This window comes from Canis aureus, chromosome 3 (assembly GCF_053574225.1).
Source record: "Canis aureus isolate CA01 chromosome 3, VMU_Caureus_v.1.0, whole genome shotgun sequence".
Taxonomy (NCBI): domain Eukaryota; kingdom Metazoa; phylum Chordata; class Mammalia; order Carnivora; family Canidae; genus Canis; species Canis aureus.
In genome coordinates this window covers 59,393,449-59,416,717 of record NC_135613.1, presented here as the reverse complement: position 1 = coordinate 59,416,717, position 23,269 = coordinate 59,393,449, and positions in this window count along the sequence as shown.

The window sequence follows — 23,269 nt, the reverse complement described above, 5'->3', positions numbered from 1 at the left end:
TCTCTGATTGACTTACCTTACTCAGCATAATACCCTCCAGTTACATCCACCTCAAAGCAAATGGTAGGTATTCATGCTTTCTAATGACTAATATTCCATTGTATATATAGACCACATCATTCATTTGTTGAAGGACATCGACGATTCTTCCACAGTTTGGCTATTGTAGACTTTGCTGCTATAAACACTGGGGTGCAGGTGTTTCTTTTGCTGTATAGAAACTTTTCATCCTGATCAAGTCCCAAAAGTTCATTTTTGCTTCTGTTTCCTTTGCCTTCATAGATGTATCTTGCAAGAAGTTGCTGTGGCCAAGTTCAAAAAAGGTGTTGCCTGTGTTCTCTAGGATTTTGATGAATTCTAGTCTGATATGTAGATCTTTCATCCATTTTGAGCTTATCTTTGTGTATGGTGTAAGATAATGCTCTAGTTTCCTTCTTCTGCATGTGGATGTCCAATTTTCCCAGCACCATTTATTGAAGAGACTGTCCTTTTTCCAGTGGATAGTCTTTCTTGCTTTGTCAAATATTACTTGACCATAGAGTTGAGGGCCGATTTCTGGGTTCTCTATTATGTTTCATTGAGCTATGTGTCTGTTTTTGTGTCAGTACCACACTGTCTTGATGACCACAGCTTTGTAGTACAACTTGAAATCCAGCATTGTGATGCCCCTGGCTCTGGTTTTCTTTTTCAATATTCTCCTGGCTATTCAGGGTCTTTTCTGATTCCACACAAATCTTAAGGTCATTTGTTCCAAGTCTGAAGAAAGTCCATGGTATTTTGCTAGGGATTGCATTGAATGTGTAAATAGCCCTAGGTAGCATAGACATTTACACAATATTAATTCTTCCAATGCATGAGCATGGAATATTTTCCCATCTCTTTGTGTCCTCCTCAATTTCTTTCAGAAGTGTTCTGTAGTATTTGGGGTATAGATTCTTTACCTCTTTGGTTAGGTTTATTCCTAGGTATCTTATGCTTTTGGGTACAATTTTAACGGGGTTTATTCCTTAATTTCTCTTTCTGCAGTCTCATTATTAATGTATAGAAATGCCACTGATTTCTGGGTATTGATTTTGTATCCTACTACATTGCTGAATTGCTATATGAGTTCTAGCAATCTTGGGGTTGATTCTTTGGATTTTCTATATTATCATGTTATCTGCAAAGTTGGAGAGTTTGACTTCTTCTTTGTGATTTTGAATGCCTTTTATTTCTTTTTGTTGTCCGGTTGCTGAGGCTAGGACTTCTAGTACTATGTTGAATAACAGTGGTGATAATGGACATCCCTGTTGTATTCCTGATCTTAGGGGAAAGGCTCTCGGTTTTTCCCCATTGAGAATGATATTTGCTGTGGGCTTTTCATAGATGGCTTTTAAGATGCTGAGGAATGTTACCTCTATCCTACACTCTGAGGACTTTTGATCAGGAATGGATGCTGTATTTTGTTAAATGCTTTATCTGCATGTATTGAGATGCCAAGAGGGAGAGAGGGCCACAAAGTAATATTTGAAAAAAATCATAGCTGAGAACTTCCTTAATATAGGGAGTGAAACAGGCATTTAGATCCAGGAGATAGAGAGATCCCCCTCCCCAAAATCAATAAAAACTGTTCAACACCTCAACATTTAATAGTGAAACTTGAAAAATCCAAAGATAAAGAGAAAATCCTTAAAGCAGTGAGAGACAAGAGAGTCTTAACTTATATCGGGAGAAATATTAGATTAATAGCAGGCCTCTCCACAGAGACCTGGCGGCCAGAAAGGGATGGCAGGATATATTCAGGGTACTAAATGAGAAGAACATACAGCCAAGAATACTTTATCCAGCAAGGCTCTCATTCAGAATAGAAGGAGAGATAAAGAACTTTCAAGATAGGCAGAAACTGAGAATACGTGACCACCAAACCGCTCTGCAGGAAATATTAAGGGGGACCCTGTAAAAGAAAGAGGATACCCAAAGAAACACTCCACAAAACAGTGACTGAATAAGTATTACAATGACACTAAATTCATATCTTTCAATAGTAATTCTTAACTATTACGTGAATGGGCTAAATGATCCCCTCACAAGACTCAGGGTTTCAGACTGGATAAAAAAGCAAGACCCATCTATTTGCTGTCTACAAGAAACTTATTTTAGACCTAAGGATATCTCCAGCCTGAAAATGAAAGGTTAGAGAACCATTTACCGTTCAAATGGTCCTCAAAAGAAAGCTGGGGTAGCAATCCTCATAACAGAAAAACTAAGGTTTATCCCAAAGACTGTAGTAAGAGATGAAGAGGGACACTGTATCATACTTAAAGGGTCTACCCAACAAGGAGACCTAATTATTATGAATATGGGAGCAGCCAAGAATATCAATTAAAAACCAAAGTAAAGAGATACTTAGATAATAATACATTAATAGTAGGAGACTTCAAAACAAAACTTTCTGCAAATGACAGGTTTTTTTAAGCACAACATCACCAAAGAAACAAGGGTCGTTTAAAACAAAAGTTTAATGAGAAAAAAAAAAGAAACAAGGGTCCTAAATGATACACTGGATCAGATGGATTTCACAGATATATACAGAACTTTGCATCTGAATGCAACTGAATACAGATTCTTCTCAAGTGCACATGAAACTTTCTCCGGAATAGACCACATACTGGGTCACAAATCAAGTCTCCATCGATACCAAAAGATTGGGAGTGTTCCCTGCATATTTTCAGACCACAATGCTTTGAAACTAGAACTCAATCACAAGAAGAAGTATGGAAGGATTTCAAACACGTGGAGGTTAAGGACCATCCTGCTAAAAGATGAAAGGGTCAACCAGGAAATTAGAGAAGAATTTAAAAGATACATGGAAAGTAATGAAAATGAAGACAAAGCCGTTCAAAATCTTTGGGATACAGCAACAACAGTCCTAAGAGGGAAATACATCTCAATACAAGCCTCCCTCAAAAAATTGGAAAAAACTCAAATACGCATGCTAACCTTGCCCCTAAAGCAATTGGAGAAAGAACAAGTAAAACCTACACCAGGCAGAAGGAAGATAATAAAGATTCAAGCAGAACTCAATAAAATAGTGACCAGAAGAACTGTAGAACAGATCAACGAAACCAGGAGCTGATTCTTCATAAGAATTAATAAGATAGTTACACCATTAGCCAGCCTTATTAGAAAGAAAATAGAAAAGACTCAAATGAATAAAATCATGAATGAAAGAGGAGAGATCACAACCAATACCAAGGAAATACAAACAATTTTAAAAATATATTATGAGCAGATATATGCCAACAAAGTATGCAAACTAGAGGAAATGGATGCATTTTCTGGAAAACCACAAATTACCAAAACTGGAACAGGAAGAAATAGGAAACCTGAACAGGCCCATAACCCACAAGGAAATTGAAGCAGTCATCAAAAAACCTCCCAAGATGCAAAAGTCCAGGGCCAGATAGCTTCGCAGGGGAATTCTATCAATCATTTTAAAGAAGAAACAATATCTATTCTACTAAAGCTATTATGAAGGATAGAAAAAGAGGAAATACTTCCAAACTCATCTTATGAGGCCAGCGTCACCTTGATTCCAAAACCAGACAAAGACCCTACCAAAAAGGAGAATTATAGAATTATAGATCAATATCCCTGATAATCATGGATGCAAAAATTCTCACCAAGATACTATCCAATAGGTTCAAATAGTACATTAAGAAGATTATTCACCATGACCAAGTGGGATTTATTCTTGGGATGCAAGGTTGGTTCAATACTTGTAAAACCATCAACCTGAAAGTTCACATCAACAAGAGAAAAAACAAGAACCAAAGATATAATTCCAATTCGTTAATAATTAAAACAATTATATTTAAAATAATGTTACCAAATTTTTGTTTTTGAATTTAGTATAAAGCTTATAAAATTTTGATGCCCAGTGCTGTGAAGATGATGTAAGTTTTGTACTCTGTGAACTGCCTCAGTCAGCATGTATTAGTGCAATATGTGACAGCTTCAGAAGTCTTACAACTATTCATACTTTTGACCCAGTAATTTCATTTTTTTCCATTTTAGGAAGCAATGTTTAAGAAATAATTGGTATATGTACAAGGTTTAGTTAAGATAGCATTTATTTCAGCATTATTTATAATATATCATAAGTAACATGGTCTCCAACAAGAGGGAATGATCGAATTAGTTATATCTATATGATGGAATATTATGCCATGTATTTAACTTAATAGTTTAAAATGTCCAAGGCCTTAATTTCTCTTTCTTCAGTCTCATTGTTAGTGTATAGAAATGCCACTGACTTCTGGGCATTGATTTTGTATCCTGCCACACTGCCAAATTGCTGTATGGGCTAGTTTCCAAGATCTATAAAGAACTTATTAAGCTCAAGAGCAAAGAAACAAACAATCCAATCCTGAAATGGGCAAAAGACATGAACAGAAATCTCACAGAGGAAGACATAGACATGGCCAACAAGCACACGAGAAAATGCTCTGCATCACTTGCCATCAGGGAAATACAAATCAAAACCACAATGAGATACCACCTCACACCAGTGAGAATGGGGAAAATTAACAAGGCAGGAAACCACAAATGTTGGAGAGGATGCGGAGAAAAGGGAACCCTCTTACACTGTTGGTGGGAATGTGAACTGGTGCAGCCACTCTGGAAAACTGTGTGAAGGTTCCTCAAAGAGTTAAAAATAGACCTGCCCTATGACCCAGCAATTGCACTGCTGGGGATTTACCCCAAAGATTCAGATGCAATGAAACGCCGGGACACCTGCCCCCCGATGTTTCTAGCAGCAATGTCCACAATAGCCAAACTGTGGAAGGAGCCTCGGTGTCCATTGAAAGATGAATGGATAAAGAAGGTGTGGTCTATGTATACAATGGAATATTCCTCAGCCATTAGAAACGACAGATACCCACCATTTGCTTCAATGTGGATGGAACTGGAGGATATTATGCTGAGTGAAATAAGTTAACTGGAGAAGGACAAACATTATATGGTCTCATTCATTTGGGGAATATAAATAATAGTGAAAGGGAATAAAGGGGAAAGGAGAAAAAATAAGTGGGAAATATCAGAAAGGGAGACAGAACATGGAAGACTCCTAACTCTGGGAAACAAACTAGGGGTGGTGGAAGGGGAGGACGGCAGGGGGTGGGGGTGACTGGGTGGCGGGCACTGAGGGGGGCACTTGACGGGATGAGCACTGGGTATTATTCTGTATGTTGACAAATTGAACACCAATAAAAAATAAATGTATTATTAAAAAAATAAAAAAAAATGTCCAAGGTGTATTTCTAAAGAATAGAAAATTTAAAAAATATATGCAGTGTACTTCCATTTTATATGTGTGAATTTATACAAAAGATGAGGGAAACATTACAAAATATAAAGAGTAATACTTTCAGGTACTGATATTTGGATAAGCTTATTTTATCTATATTTTTCTATAGCATAATGTTTATTATGCTACACTTAACACATATATTCTATATTTACATGTTTTTGTAATAATCTACTAATTTAAGAATTTTATAAAGAATGCTTCTCAATTGCCTCAGGAAGATTTTAATTTTAGTTAACGAGTAAGGGGAGGAGGAGGAAGGGGCTGCAGGAATAGACAAGAAAAGACAAAAAAGGAACTTTCCCTTTGTTCTATAGTTTCTCCTGTTTCAGAGGAAGGAGATGTCGGTGAGAAAGAAAATAGAAGAAAAATAACTCTGATGTGGATTTGGTGGCCCACTTAAAAGTACCACTGAGCTCTGTGATGGTTCAGTGCATTACCTACCCACGGATAGAAAGGAGCACCTGAGTGGTCAGTCAGTTAAGTGTCCAATTCTTGTCTTGGCGCAGGTCTTGATATGGTTGTGAGTTCAAGCCCTGTGGTGGGCTTAATTAAAAAAAAAATGCAGAGAGCATTGTATTTTGATGTACATCTGCACTGAAATGCATGAAGATAAAATACAATGACTGGTTTACACAGGGATCTCCATATTTTGTATTTTGATGTATCTAACATTTTTATATCTAAAAGATCAATTATGCAGATTGACAAAGTTATAGGATTTGATGAGTGAGAATGAACAGCTGACCCAGCTGCTTGTGATAACACCAAGGCAATGCAATGGAAGTTTCCTCTGGGTGTGCAAATCCATTTCTCCTCTGACTCAGGTAGAATTGTTGTCTATGTTTGTTGACATCTCAGTTATTGTTTCATCTTTTCCTCTGGTTGTTGAGGATGTATCCTCTGAACTTAGTATGTTTTGAGAGTACTTGCATTTCTCAAAGTTTAGCATGTAAGGCATTGGTTTAGTGGAACTTTTTGTTCTCATGCACAACTGTAGTCAGCAGGGAGGAAGCCAAAATCTGAGTTTAGTCTCGAGTGAGAGATCTCAGAGATAGCACGACATTGCACATTATTATACCATGGATGAGTTGCATTGTTTTGCCACGAATATACTTGGAATAAATGTTCCTCTTTTTTTCCTCTTGTGTATGAGCAGCCCATGAGCTATCCTCCCCCTTTCCCATCTTCACTAGGAGCAGAGCAAAAACCCAATCATAATTCCTGTAGTTAGAATTACTTCTGCAAATTTCTGTGCAGGACGTACCTTTTCTGACTTCCTGCCTCTGATGCACTTTCAGATATACTGGGTCTTCTGAATTCCAGGTACATAATTGTGTTGCCTAGGTTCCTAGACCTCCAATATATTCCTAATGATGGTAAATTACTGACTTTCTGAGTATGGTCTTGTTCTCATTGCTTCCAGACTTATCCCTGGCTCACTGAGCTCTTTGGAACCCTCTCACCTGCCCCAGGACCCCACCAACCTCTTGACAGTCACAAGACCCCAACTCTCATTTCAGGGGTCCCTTCCTTCTGCTTGTTCTCTCTTTTTTTAATTTTTAAATTTATTCATTTATTTGAGAGAGAGAGAGAGGGGGGGGAGAGAGAGAGAATGTGCGCAAGTATGGCAGGGGGAATGGAGGAAGAAGAGAGAGAATCTGAAACAGACTTTGTGCTGAGCCTGATGTAGGCTTGAACTCATGACCCTGAGATCACGACCTGAGCCAAAACCAAGAGTCAGATACTTAACCCACTGAGCCACCCAGGTGCCCCTCTGCTTATCTTATCTGAGTTTTCTATAAAATTAGAAAGATATTGTTTGACAATTTATGTTTTACAGCTAACAGTGTAATTTGGTGACCCTTTTATGATGATGTATGTAAATATATTTCATTTCTTTGGAGTGATGCAGAGTAGAATGGCAGTATGGTATCACAGTGTTTATTTAACTATTCCCCTGTTAGTGGGTGAATAGAGTTTTTTTTTTTTTAAATCATAAAGAACGCTGTAGTGAAAATGCTTAGGCATGCATTTTTGTTCTTGATTTAAAAAATGTGAAGCTATGGAATGGATACATGAATTTGAATTGTTGGATCAAAAATTCTTTTGCTATTTTAATAATTAATTACTTTTAACTAATATTGCCCATTATTCACTAATATGTCTATATTGATTTATACTTCATGAACCATATTTAAAAGTATAGATTCCTGACATCTCTATCTACCTGGTTATTATGTCTCCTTAATTTTTAACAGTTGAATGATGGGGGAAAAAAAACCTCCTTAAAAACTTCATATTTTGATTATTAGTAAAAGTAAGCATGTTTTCATCTGGTCATTGACTATTTGTTTCTTTTTTGTGATGTTCCTGTCATAATTCCTTGCTCATTTTTATATTTTTAAAAGGTATCTATGAAACTTTATATATTATGCTTTTGATTCACTTTGATATTTTTAAAAAGATTTTATTTATTTATTCATGAGAGAGAGAGAGAGAGAGAGAGAGAGAGAGGCAGAGACACAGGAAGAGGGAGAAGCAGGCTCCATGCAAGGGAGCCTGATATGGGACTCGATCCCGAGACTTCAGGATCATGCCCTGGGCTTGAAGGCAGGTGCTAAACCACTGAGCCACCCAGGGATCTCCTCACTTTGATATCTTAAACCCCTTCTTATTGTGAACCATAACACATACACAGACAGAAAAATCCATACCAAGTTACTATTAAAGCAAACAACCCTGTATCCACATGGGTCAAAACATGCTTTTAAGATTAAACAGTATTTACTCTGCTGTTTTAGTTGTCTGAAGTGGCAAGGTGGATGGAAATCCACTTGTTTGCCAGAACCAGTTCCACGTGTACCTGCAGGACTGATTATGGTTTTATTCACACAGTGTGTCAGACCTCCAGAAAGGATAGAAGGACCTTCTAGGAGTTTACCACTTATGAGGCTGTCTCAGTGGTGGGTAGCTCATACTACTTTTCCCATCTCCTACTCCCTCTGGGCATTGTACAAACCCTGCCCTGGCCATAGAGCATGGGGTGATGCAGGAGGAGGTCATTTTCTCTCTGCAGCTGACAGAGAAGCTGAGAAGCTACGGGAAATAAGTATGGGAGGGAGGGATGGGCAGGAAGGGAAGGAATGATATTTGAATCCATTTTTCAAGTTTTATTCCGAGGTCATGCAACGATTTTGTACTTGTATTCCATGAGAACACGGTGTTGTTAGAATGATTTTCTTTTATGTTTAAACTCATTATGTGTTTTTGAGATGTGCACCAGGAAACAAGCTAATGAATGCAGAGCCCCTGCCCAGTTTTGAGACAGACGATTTTATTTCCTTCCAATAAAGAGTTTGGCTACTGGTCAACTTCCAGGAAGGGTCCCAGCAAACCACCGAATTCAAAGCCATGTGCAGACACATTCACTGATGAGGCACTGATACCCCTGCCCCTTTTGTTTTCAGATCCTAGACTTCAGTGGTGCTGGGGAGAGGTTAGGGCAGAATAGCGGGGAGAAGGGAAGGGTGTGAATTTGTGCCAGGCTGACAAATACTCTTGGTAAAAGGCATAGCAGGGATTTAAATTTCAGTTCCTGTGTTTTCCTGCTCAGGAGGTGCTAGGTAATTCCTTTTACACTTGGTTCCCTCACTTTCTGGTGTCCAATTTCTTTCACTTATTCTCAAGATTAAATACATTAAACATACATGATTTCACAGAATGTACGATAATCTCAATAAACGAAGTGCTTTACATCTATGACTCAGTGTCTTTTGTATCTCCTGCTCACATGGCCCTGTTCCTCCCATGGTGGGCATCTTGCATGTCCGCTTACCCAAGTTGAAGCATTCAGCTTCTTTGTAATACCTGAGCAGCAAATCCGGAACATTAGCTCTTCCTCTGAGGATCCCAAAGTAGAGAATGGGTGGCAGTGCCCTCAGGCTTCCTGACAGGTGGGCATGGGCTTTGCCTCTGTTGCTCTCCTTCTAAGAAGCCACTCAAGCCTCCGTTCTGCTCACAGCTGTGTTCTCCTGTGGGCAGGTGTCCCCGTGGTCACAGCAGGAGGTAGAATGAGGACTGGCCTCAAGCGGGTGTGAGGGAATATTTTAGGGTGCAAGTGTTCTAACACCACATCCTGCTGGCAGTCATGCAACTGTACACATTCACTAAAATGTACTGATCTACATTAAAATGGGTAATTTATGGCATGTGAATCATACCACAGTAAAGCTGTGTAAAAAAGAAGCTCTGGAGGTAGTTACTGAAGAATAGGAGAACTCAGATTAGGGTCAGATGTGAAAGCGGAGAGTGCTTGTACCTTCAGTTCCTTCAGGAAGGGGAGCACTTGGTAGGGAGCCCCTGGGCTACTTATCAAGGAGCCTCTAGGCCACCTTGCAGGGAGCCCCTGGGCCACTGGTCAAGGAGCCCCTAGGCCACTTGTCAAGGAGCCCCTGGGACACTTGGTGGGTAGCCCCTGGGCTATTTATCATGGAGTCTCTAGGCCTTTGAAGTGGGGCCTAAGTGACTAAATGAAGTGTATGTGTTTAGAAAGATACTTATCATGCAGTAAAGTGCTATCAAAGTATTTGCTAGAATTATTAAATGGTGAAATGTAGGATTAACAAGCACTAAAATAAGGACAAAATAAATGAAATACAGAAAAGCCACACACTGAGTTGTCATAAATATTCCTCTATCAAAAGGGATAGGTAGAGGGACCCCTGGGTGGCTCAGTGGTTGGGCATCTGGCTTTGGCTCAGGGCATGATCCTAGGGTCCTGGGATCGAGTCCCACATTGGGCTCCCCACAGGGAGCCTGCTTCTCCCTCTGCCCATATCTCTGCCTCTCTTTCTGTGTCTCTCATGAATAAATTTTTAAAAAAGTTTTTTTAAAGGTATAGGTATTGTGTAAACCATTTAAAAAAAAAGTTTTTTTTAAAGGTAAAGGTATTGTGTAAACCATTGCTTTACACAATCTAGGCTCAGACAGCATAATTTAGTTTAGTCCTTCATATACTTTGATAATAAAAGAAATAATGGACAAAACTTCTAAGCCTCTCTATTCCTGTGTGCTGCATTCAAAGGTAATTCTTAGCAATGTATTATGACCAGGTTTGGTACAAAGATGTACAAGTTAACACAACTGGTTTTGTTGTGGGGAGCCCCTAAGCCACTTGTTGAGGAGCCCCTGGGCCACTTTGTGGGGGAGCTCCTGGGCCACTTTGTGGAGAGCCCCTCAGCCACTTGCCGGGGAATCCCTGGGCCACTTGGCAGGAAGCCCCTGGGTCACTTTGCTGGGTGTCCCTAGACCATTTGGTGGGGAGCCATAAACCAACATGCAGTGAACACAGCACAGGAGGAATGATGGCCAGGCATGCTTGGGCAGTGTGCCAGAGGTTGCCTCTCTGTCATACAAGCCGCTGTGGCTGGTGGCACAGTTGGAGCTTCAGAATTCCCCTTATACCCTGGTGGAGGCTCAGGGGGTAGCTGAGTGAGGGCGCAAGATGTTGCTGTGGTTAGAGCCGTGTGGGCCACACAGCAGACGCCTCTGTATGGCGTCTGAGGCAGAGGCCAGGTGGAGAATGTAGAGGAGACCCGGACACGTGTGAAGCACCAGTGGGAGCCGGGGTGGGGAGGTCTGGTGGTAACCCGCAAGAACCAAGTGATGGGAAGAAAACACAGGCTGCAAGTCACATCAGCTGGGACCCAGAGTGGGTGGCCCAGCGAGATTCAGCCGGAGGTGCATGTCCCCCTCCTCTCCCGGGGTCACCAGAGCTGCTGGGCGGGCACTCTGCCTCCCTGTGCACAGTGGTTTCCTTCGTGCCAGAAACGGTGTTGTGAAGGAGGAGGACAGTCCTTCTGAGAAGGGATGACAGTCCTGATGGATCTGTGGAACTTGCTACATACTAGGTACATACTAGCTACATACTTCCCTCAAAAGGACATCTACGTAACAACAGACCATTTTGGACTAAAGAAGAGTGATTCACCTCTGATTGGCTTCATGGTCTGCCCCCATGCTATCCCCAGCCATATGCTAGCATAGGGCTTGGCAGGATGTCTGCGTGTTTGTAGAGGAGTGGAGATGCGTCTGAGCTCTCGTGGGTGAGTGTGGACGCAGCACCAGCTCCCCACGTCAGCTGCGGCCACCTGGAGTCTCCACTGCAGGTGAGGATGCGCTGCTTCCCTTTCTTCACCTGAGGAAACCTCACGGCCTCGACTGGAGAGTTGTCTGTCCTACTGTCCAAGACCGTGTTCCTGCTGAGAAAAGACCATCAGACAAAAGTGGTGTATATGGAACAGGTTTCAGTGGGGTGGGTACCCTAGTTTCAGCCAAGTTGGTCAGCTTGGTCCCAGGAATGTCCCACCTGTTTCTCAGGAACTCTGAGATCTAGATTGTTGCTGCTGCTTTGTGTCCTCCTCTCCCTGCACATTCGCCCAAACACTGCCCTCTGCACCCTGGTGACCCTTCTCCGAGCACCTTCCACTCCATCTCTGCCCGCCCAGCACCTTAGATCATGGTCTCCTCCTGCTCCTCTGGACCCACAAAACACATAAATCAGGCCACATCTGTGACTTTCACTCATCTGATGCGGAGGATGAGAATTTGTTCCATAGGGTGACATGTTTCCCACGTTGCATGAGTCCAGCACCTGCAGCCCACTCTCTCTCTGCTGGACCTCCACTACCCCTGGACCTGCCACAAGGAGCTCACTTCCCTCACTGGGCTGTTGAGAGGACTGGTGATATGAGGCACGTGAAGACTCTTGCTCAGCAGATGCATCACATTTGGCGCACAAGTCCCAAGTCAGGTCCAGTGACCAACGGAGGAAGACCCTTGAGGGCTAGGATTGTGCCTACTGTTCTCCTACCTGTTGGCTCCACCTGCACTCATACCAAGCACTTCTCTGACCCTCGCTGCCACCAGCTCTGCCCCATCCTGGTTGCCGTCATCTCTGAAGACTGGCAGGACCCATGAGACTTAAGAACTTTCCCAAGCTTCTGCTTTGCATTGGCCTAAATCTCTGTAATTTAAAGGACTTCTTCCAACTCCCATTCCCTGACCTCATCTGGTGTCACTTTATCATCCAACATAAACACTATTTCTCACCTCAGCTCCCCACACACTGTTTCTCTCTTGTGTGGCTTTATTTCTGTTTCACTTATTCTCTGATGTATCATATTTTTATTTGTAAATTTGTTTTCTGTCTCCTTCCACTGGAAGGTAAGCTCCCATGGGTAAAGTCTTATTTAAGAATGAATACATCAATGAAAAAGCATTTAATAATGTTATGCACTTGGGATGCCTGGGTTGCTCAGTGGTTTAGTGCCTGCCTTCAGCCCAGGGTGTGATCCTGGAGTCCTGGGATGGAGTCCCACATCGGGTTCCCTGCATGGAGCCTGCTTCTCCCTCTGCCTATGTCTCTGCCTCTCTCCCTCTCTGTGTCTTTCATGAATAAATAAATAAAATCTTAAAAAATAATGTTATGTGCTTATACCTATATGTTGAGAAGGCATCTGATATTATCAATATTTCTCTAGGTTGGTGGGAATATGGGTATTCTCTGTGGTTTTCTTTTCTAGCTTGTTTGTCTTCCCTAGCTTTTATAATTATGTTGTCTATGAATTTTGCAAAATAAAAATTTTAAGCAACAATAAAGTGATCTGAATATATTAACAATAGAAATGATAAGATATTTTAAAATGTGCATTTATGCTATAAATTTCAAAGTTGCAGCATATTTTCTAACTGAATTAATTCTAATATTCTGTGAATTTGGATCATGTCAGACAGGACCATATACACCTTGAACTATGTATTCTAACATTTTTGGTGAGTATGTTGTCATTTGGTGAGTATGTGGTGATCTCAGGATTTCCGTTTGGAGCTCAAACACCCTGCTGTAATTATTGAAATCCATTATTAGTAGTTTTGCCAGATTTAGCGGATAAAATATAAGATGTCCAGTTAAATTTGAATTTCAGATAAGCAACAACAAATAATTTCATATGAGTATATCCCAAAATACAGCATGGGCCATACTTATACTAAAAAATATTCATTATTACAAATTTGGCTGGACATCTGTATTTTTATCTGCTGACACAATCACTGGCAGGAATGTCCCACCTGTCTGCCTCCCAGCTCTGAGTGTTTTCTGTCCTTTGCTATCAAACCCAGGCAACTTGAGCTTTGCCACCTCAGCCTGGGCTTTGCTGTTGGTATATTTTACCACTAGAGGGATTATTTCTTTTGTTTTTGGCTATTTGTAAACAGATAAGAAAAGATAAGAAGGAAGAAATAGGAGCCCTCCTTTCCCCAGACTCCGGGAAAACAGTGCAGAGCACAAGTCTGTTGGATTGGAGCAGAGCTTCACTGCTCGAGGGAGCTTTGTATAAGGAGTTGCTCTCCATAGTGCGATCGACTGCTCGTTGGCACATCCATCAACCCACTGAGGGGAAGCGGCAGATGGCAGGGGTGGCATGTGCCCACAGACCTGTTTATGGGGGAAACTTATGTTTGCTTTTCTCTTTCTTTCTTAAAATATTTTATTTATTCATTCATGAGAGACACAGAGACAGAGACACAGGCAGAGGGAGAAGCAGGCTCCATGCAGGGAGCCCGATGTGGGACTTGATCCCAGGACCCTGGGATCATGCCCTGAGCCCAAGGCAGATGTTCAACCACTGAGTCACCCAGGCGTCCCTGCTTCTCTTTTTAAACTACTCATTTGGTAGAGAGATTTTGGAACTTTCAGTGATAAACATTACTAGGTTGAAGATTTGATTTGAAACCCATGTGACACATGTGGGCATCTCACCTCTAAACGGTTATATATGGTTCCGGGCTTTGTCATCTGCTGAGAACCAAATAGAATAATTTTGGCCATTAGTTACTTTCAAGTTTGTTTATACAATGATGGTGACCATTCTACTTAAGAATGTACAAAAATGTGTAACATTCTCTAAAAAGTTTATTTTTCAGTTCACTACTCTTTACTTAGCAGACCATATTCATATTTCTGATTTTAATCCCAGACCAAAACAGCATCAGTTGGTGTGTGTATGGGCCCCTTCATCTGACAAGTGGTCGCCCTTCACCCCTAGGACTGTGAGAGGCGGCTGCTGGATTTCAAAGCCGAGCAAGTAATTCAGGAGGCAGACTTGAAAGTCTCTCACGTGATGTGTTGTTTTTTTGTTCTCCTATTTGGTCCATAAACTATTTCTAGTTTTGCTTTTCTTTTTTGTTAAAGATTTTATTTATTTATTCAATGAGAGACACACAGAGAGAGAGAGGCAGAGACACAGGCAGAGGGAGAAGGGTGCCTGACATGGGACTCGAACCTAGGTCTCCAGGATCACTCCCTGAAGGTGGCAGTAAACCGCTCAGCCATCTGGGCTGCCCTAGTTTTGCTCTTCTAAAGAGAAGTAGAACTCTGTGAGGAAACTGCATTCTTAGAATTATCAGACCAACATGAAGAGCAAACATTTATAAAGAGAGTAAATATTAAAAGAACAGGCAGTATGGTGCAGAGCTTAGATTAAGTAGTGTTTGGTTTGCTGTGTTCTCTTATATTCTAGGTCCTTCTTCCTCAGATTGCCATACAAGCAGAAACACCCGTTACTGTATACACTCAGAGTTGGTAGGATAGAAAGTGCTCAGTGCCTGTGCCTTCAGGGCTATCGTCTCCTGTCTCAAATAGCGACTCTCGTGGTAATAATAGGACTTACAGTTAATAGTTTCAAGCACCTACTATGTTTAAGCATTTTTATGCAACATTTTATTTATTCTCCCTATTCATGGAGATTTGTAATTGTGTTGTTAAACTTCTTTCACCAGATAATAAGGACATGGACGGTCTTCAAATCCATAGTACCGAGCATGGTGCCTGACTCATTGCATATCCACAGAAGTGGAGAATAAATAAATAAGTAAATGAGAAGACATATCTTTACTTAGAAATGACTAGAGGAGAGTAATAATTACTGGATAACCCATAATATTTAGTGAAATTTTTATCATACTTAAATTATTTATATTTATTTTTTCTTTCTTTTTTATAGTATTTGATACATATTAAAGAATAAATACATAAAATGAAGCATGATATAACAACTAATCACAACCCACAATCCAAATCAGTCCTGGATCATTGTCAATAATATGTTCCTCCCCTCATCCAGCCTCCTGTCTCTACCACTATGGTTAATAACTTCTGAAATTTTGGTTTATCATCCTATCACTTTGATCCTTTATATTTCTGTTACATCCACATACATGCTTATATAATGTACTGTTTATTATTATTTGTCTTTGAGCTTTATAAAATATGATATATTATATGATGCCTGTAGAAATGTGCTTTTTTTCACTCAATACCATGCTTCTAAGATTCCTCTAGGTTGCTACATGCGATTGTATGTAGTTCATTCATTTTTACTACTATAGTATTCTATTGCAAAAATAAACCACAACCTTTTTATTTCTTCTCCTGTAGACAGACTTTTGGGACTTGGCTTTTGATCTCTTTGCTAGTAAGAAAAATGATACTATCAAACTTCTTGCACATATGGTAGCATTTCCTTCAGGCATATACCTATTATTAGGACTACTAGGATGAGGTGTAGATGATTTATCAACATTACAAGATAATGCCAAATGACTTAATAAGGTGATTACCTTATTTTCTTGGGGGAACCAGGACTAAGAATTCAAAATCAATCTGAAAATATTTACCTTGTTTTCTATTCTGAGTTATGTCCCAGAAGCTGTCTATCTTGTTAAAGAGCAAACTCTCATTAGGAAATCTGTTGCATTTCTATATACCAATAATGAAGCAGCAGAAGGAGAAATCAAGAAATTGATCCCATTTGCTATTGCACCCAAACCAGTAAGATACCTAGGAATAAACCTAACCAAAGAGGTGAAAGACCTGTACCCTGAAAACTGTAAAACACTGATGAAAGAAATGGAAGATGATGCAAAGAAATGGAAAGAAATTCCATGCCTATGGATTATAAGGAGAAACATTGTTAGAATATCTATATTACCCAAAGCAATCTACACATTTAAGACAATATCTATCAAAATACCAACAGCATTTTTCACAGAGCTGGAACAACAAGCCTGAAGTGTGTATGGAAGCACAAAAGACCCCAAATAGCCAAAATAACCTTGAAAATAAACAAAGCTGGAGGCATCACAATTCCAGATTTCAAGTTATATTACAAAGTGTAGTAATCGAGACAGTCTGGTACTGTAGCAAAAAGACACATAGATCAGTGGAATAGAACAGAAAACCCAGAAATAAACCTACAATTATATGATCAATCTTTCACAAGCCAGAAGAGACTATGCAATGGAACAAACACAGTCTTTTTAACAAATGATGTTGGGAAAACTGGACAGCCACATGCAGAAAAAGGAAACTGGACCACTTTCTTACACCAAACATAAAAATAAATCCAAATTGGATGAAAGACCTAAATGTGAGACATGAAACCACAAAAGTCCTTGAAGAGAACACAGCCAGTAAACTCTCTGACATCAGCTGTAAGAACTTATTTCTAGTTATATCTTCTGAGGCAAGGGAAATAAAAGCAAAAAGAAACTATTGAGATTAATATCAAAATAAAAAGCTTCTGCATGTCCAAGGAAACTATCAACAACACTAAAAGGCAATCTGCAGAATGGGAGAAGATATTTGCAAAATGATACATCTGATAAAGGGTTCATTTCCAATATATTTAAAAATCTTATACAAGTCAACACCCACAAACAAATAATCCAATTAAAAAATGGGAGGAAGACATGCACAGATATTTCTCCAAAGAAGACATCCAGATGGCCAACCAACACATGAAAAGATGCTCAACACCAGGCATCATCAGGGAAACACAAATCAAAACCACAATGAGGTATCACCTTACACCTGTCAGAATGGCTAAAATCAACAGCACAGGAAACAACAGATGTTGGCGAGGATGTGGAGAAGGAGAACCTTCTGATAGTTGGTGGAGGTTCCTCAATAATTAAAAACAGGGGGTGGGGCAAGATGGTGGAGGAGTAGGGGTCCTCAACTCACCTGATCCCACCAACTTACCTAAATAATTTTCTTTTTTTTTTAAATTTTTATTTATTTATGATAGTCACAGAGATAGAAAGAGAGAAAGGCAGAGACATAGGCAGAGGGAGAAACAGGCTCCATGCACCGGGAGTCCAACGTGGGATTCGATCCCGGGTCTCCAGGATCGCGCCCTGGGCCAAAGGCAGGCGCCAAACCACTGCGCCACCCAGGGATCCCCCCTAAATAATTTTCAAATCATCCTGAACATCTACGAATTTGACCTGAGATTTAAAGAGAGAACACTGGGAACACTAGAAAGAAGGGTTTTCACTTCTAGCAAGGTATGAAGGTGGGGAAAAAAAAAAAGAAGAATCAAGTTGGGGAGGGGCACTGTGAGGAGCTGGGCTAAAGCCCGACAGCGAAAAGCCTCCAGGACAGGCAATCCCAGCTGCGCAGAAATGGAAACTTTAAAAATCTGCACTGGATTCTTCCCCTATGGAAAAGTGCTCAGCAGGGAAATCGGGCAGAATCGCAGGAGGGGCAGTGAAACCTCCAGTTTCCGGGAGTCACTGATAGAGGAAGTGTGCCCCAGGGGAAAGCAGGCCACAGACTGTGGGCCAATCTCAGTAAAGGGCTGGAGTGCGCACCCGGTGGGGCCTCAGGGAGAAGCCAGCGAGTCAGGTGGGGGCTCTAGATGGAGGGGGATGCACCCTGCTGCCTTTGGGAGCCACGCATCCTGGACACAGGGCCCCAGATCCCAGGGCCCCTAGCGGACAAAGCCCACAATCCTGCAAATCCCCTGGGACAGGCAGAAGTGGGGAGGGCACAAAACAGGGAGGACTCTCTTGCCACTGGGCATCCCTGAGTTGTGCAGATCAGAGCACCCACGCCAGCCCCAGGAGTATCCAGGCCCCTGCGGACTGGGAGACAGCGGTAGTTACTGCAGGACCTGACTCCAGGGCTGGAGACCTGGCCGCTGCCAGTGTTGTTTTTCCTCCTTGTTTCACCTTGTGCCTGGGAGAGGCGGGGCTGCCAAGGAACAAAGGCCTCACAGGATAAACAACTCCCACTAAGCCCAGCACCCAGCAGGGGGCAAGGCAGCTCCCCCAGGTGCACACACTTGAGAATCAGCACAGCAGGCCCCTCCCCCAGAAGACCAGCTGGAAGAACAGGGGAAAAGCAAGTTCTTGACCAAGTAGCGCTGGAAAGCTCCAGGGGAAGTTGAGGGATTTATACTATATGGAACTAGAGGGTACTCCCCCTCTCCCGTATCCCCCATTACAATTTGTTTTTATATCAGACTACAGATTTCCAATATTTTTTCTCTTCCCACCTTAACTACAATATTTTACCACCTCTTCATTTTTAAGTTTCTTCTTTTTTCACTTTCATATTTCTACAATTACATGTCTTAGATATATTTTCCACTTCTAAATTCCCTTCAACATACTCAACTTAATTTTGGAAGATATATGAGATATGTTTTTTTTGTTTTTTGTTTTTGTTTTCTCTGCTTCATTGTGTGCTACAATGGTGGAAGTTAATACCTTTTATAACATGACCACCATACACCCAAACCCAAGTGGTATACTGTCCTGGTTCATTCAGTGAGATTATATTCTCTCTTCATTCCAATTCTGCCCCCTCTTTTATCTCATTTATGTTTTGGTGATCAGTGTTAGAGTAATCAGGGATCCCTGGGTGGCTAAGTGATTTGGCACCTGCCTTTGGCCCAGGGCATGATCCTGGAATCCCAGGATCGAGTTCTGCATCGGGCTTCCTGCATGGAGCCTGCTTCTCCATCCACCTATGTATCTGCCTCTCTCTCGTTCTGTGTCTTTCATGAATGAATAGATAAAATATTTTTTAAAAAACCAACAATGTTGGGGCTTTCTACAAGTATTGCTAGTTTATATAAATGTGGGACAGAGCATCTTCTAACATACAGAACTTAGTACACTCAGAACCAAGGGGATTACCCTCTAGGACCCCTCAAGTAGACTACATTCTCCCTCCATTACAACTTCATGACCACCATCCCCGAGTCCCCAACCTTTTTTTTCCCTTCTTCTTTTTTCTTTTTTTCCTCTTTACTTTTGCTTTATTCTCTTCTTTCTTATTCTTCTTCTTCTTTGGAATTTTTGGCCTTTTATTTTTACTACTTTGTTTTAAAACTTGTTTTTCACTTTAGTTTTGTTTTTTGTTTTATTTTTCTCTGATCTTTGTTTTCATTTTCCAGTCTCTGACCTCTTCAGAATCCTCTAGGGTGAAATTTACTTAGGTCAAGGTTGATATTCTTGACTCAGCTCAATCATACAGACACTCTGCACTGAATAAAATGACTAGAAGGAAGAACTCACCACAAAATAAAGAATAAGAAACAGTACTCTCTGCCAAAGAGTTACAGAATATGGATTACAATTCGATGTCAGAAAGCTAATTCAAGAAGCACAATATTAAAGCTACTGGTGGCTCTGGAGAAAAGCATAAAGGATTCTAGAGACTTCATGACTGTGGAATTTAGATCTAATCAGGCTGAAATTAAAAATCAATTAAATGATATGTAATCCAAACTGGAGGTCCTAAAGACAAGGGCTAATGAGGTGGAAGAAAGAGTGAGCAACATAGAAGACAAGTTGATGGCAAGGAAGGAAGCTGAGGAAAAAAGAGAAAAACAATTAAGAGACCATGAGGAAAGGTTAAGGGAAATAAATGACAGCCTCAGAAGGAAAAATCTACGTTTAACTGGGGTTCCAGAAAATGCTGAGAGGGCCAGAGGGCCAGAAAGTATATTTGAACAAATCATAGCTGAGAACTTCCCTAATTTGGGGGGGAAACAGGCATTCAGATACAGGAGATAGGGAGGTCCCCTCCAAAATCAATATAAACTGTTCAATACCAAGACATTTAATAGTGAAGCTTGCATATTCCAAAGAGAAAGAGAAAATCCTTAAAGTGGTGAGAGAAAAGAGATTCTTAACTTATATGGGGAGAAATATTATATTAACAGCAGACCTCTCCACAGAAACTTGGCAGGCCAGAAAAGGCTGGCATATATATTCAAGGTACTAAATGAAAAGAACATACAGCCAAGAATACTTTATCCAGCAATGCTCTCATTCAGAATAGAAGGAGAGATAAAGAGCTTCCAAGATAAGCAGAAACTGAAAGAGTATGTGACCACCAAACCAGCTCTGCAAGATATATTAAGGGGGACCTGTAAAAGAAAGAGGAAGCCCAAAGAAACAATCCGTAAAAACAGGGACTGAATAGTTATTATGATGACACTAAATTCATATCTTTCAGTAGTAACTCTGAACATGAATGGGCTAAATGATCTCATCACGAGACGCAGGGTTTCACACTGGATATAAATGCAAGACCCATCTCTTTTCTGTCTACAAGAGACTCATGTTAGACCTAAGGATATCTCCAGCCTGAAAATGAAAGGTTGGAGAACCATTTACCATTCAAATGGTCCTCAAAAGAAAGCTGGGGTAGCAATCCTCATATCAGATAAATTAAAGTTTATCCCAAAGACTGTAGTAAGAGATGAAGAGGGACACTATATCATACTTAAAGGATCTATCCAACACGAAGACCTAACATTCATGAATATTTATGCCCCTAATGTGGGAGCTGCCAAGTATATCAATCAATTAGTAACCTAAGTAAAGAGACACTTAGATAATAATACACTAAGTATTAGTATTAAGGAGACTTAAACACAACACTTTCTGCAAATGACAGATCTTCTAAACAGAACATCACCAAAGAAACAAGGGCCTTGAATGACATACTGGACCAACTGGATTTCAGATATATGTAGAACATTGCATCTAAATGCAACTGAATACACATTCTTCTCAAGTGCACATGGAACTTTCTCCAAAATACATCACATACTGGGTCACAAATCAGGTCTCAACTGATACCAAAAGATTGGGATTGTCCCCTGCATATTTTCAGACCACAATGCTTTGAAACTAGAACTCAATCACAAGAAGAAATTTGGAAGAAACTCACACATGGAGGTTAAAGAGCATCCTACTCAAAGATGAATGGGTCTCCCAGGAAATTAGAGTAGAATTTAAAAGATTCGTGGAAATTAATGAACATGAAAATACAATGATTCAAGATCTTTGAGATACAGCAAAAGCAGTCATAAGATGGAAATACATTGCAATACAAGCCTCCCTAAAAAATTGGGAAAAACTGAATACACAAGCTAACCTTGCCCCCTAAAGGAATTGGAGAAAGTACAGCAAGTAAAGCCTAAACCAAGCAGGGAAAGAGAGATAATAAAGATTCTAGCAGAACTCAATGAAATAGAGACCAGAAGAACTGTGGAGCAGATCACAAAACCAGTAGCTGTTTCGTTGAAAGAATTAGTAAGATAGATAAACCATTAGCCAGCCTTATTAAAATAAAAAAACTCAAGAAAATCATGAATGAAAAAAAAAAAAGAAAATCCTGAATGAAAGAGGAGAGGTCACAGCCAATACCAAGGAAATAAATTTTAAAAACATATTAGGAGCAGCTATACGCCGATAAATTAGGCAATCTAGAAGAAATGGATGCATTTCTGGAAAGCCACAAATTACCAAACCTGGAACAGGAAGAATTAGAAAACCTGAACAGGCCAATAACCAGGGAGGAAATTGAAGGAGTCATCAAACACCTCCTACGACACAAAAGTCAAGGGCCAGTTGGCTTCCCAGGGGAATTCTATCAACCGTTTAAAGAAGAAATAATAAGATTATTCATCTTGACCAAGTGGATTTATCCCCGGGATCAAGGTTGGTTCAACACTTATAAGACAATTAATGTGATAGATCACATCAACAAGAGAACAACAAGAACCACATGATCCTCTCAATAGATGCAGAGAAAGCATTTGACAAAATACAGCATCCATTCCTGATCAAAACTCTTCAGAGTGTAGAGATAGAGGGAACATTCTTCAGCATCTTAAAAGCTGTCTATGAACAGCCCAGAGCAAATATCATTCTCAATGGGGAAAAACCAAGAGGCTTTCCCCTAAGATCAGGTATATAACAGGGATGTTCACTCTCACCATTGTTATTCAAAATATCACTAGAAGTCCTAGACTCAGCAATAAGACAGCAAAAAGAAATAAAAGGCATTCAAATTGGCAAAGAAGAAGTCAAACTCTCCCTCTCACAGATGACATGATACTGCACATAGAAAACCCAAAAGACTCCACCCAAGATTGCTAGAACTCATACAGGGATTCGGCAATGTGGCAGGATACAAAATCAATGCCCAGAAATCAGTGGCATCTATACTCTAACAATGAGACTGAAGAAAGAGAAATTAGGGAATCAATCCCATTTACAATTACACCAAAGGCTTAAGATACCATGAATAAAACTAACTGAGACGTAAAGGATCTATACCCTAAAAACTACAGAAAACTTCTGAAAGAAATTGAGGAAGACACAAAGAGATGGAAAAATATTCCTTGCTCATGGATTGGAAGAATTAATATTGTGAAAATGTCAATATTATCCAGAGCAATTTACACGTTCAATGCAATCCCTATCAAAATACCATGGACTTTCTTCAGAGAGTTGGAACAAATGACCTCAAGATTTGTGTGGAGTCAAAAAAGACCCTGAATAGCCAGGGGAATATTGAAAAGGAATATCAGAGTCGAGGCATCACAGTGCCAGATTTCAAGTTCTACTACAAAGCTGTGATCATCAAGACACTGTGGTACTGGCAAAAAGCAGACACCATGATCATTGGAACAGAATAGAGAACCCTGAAATGGGCCCTCAACTCTATGGTCAACTAATATTTGACAAAGCAGGAAAGACTATCCA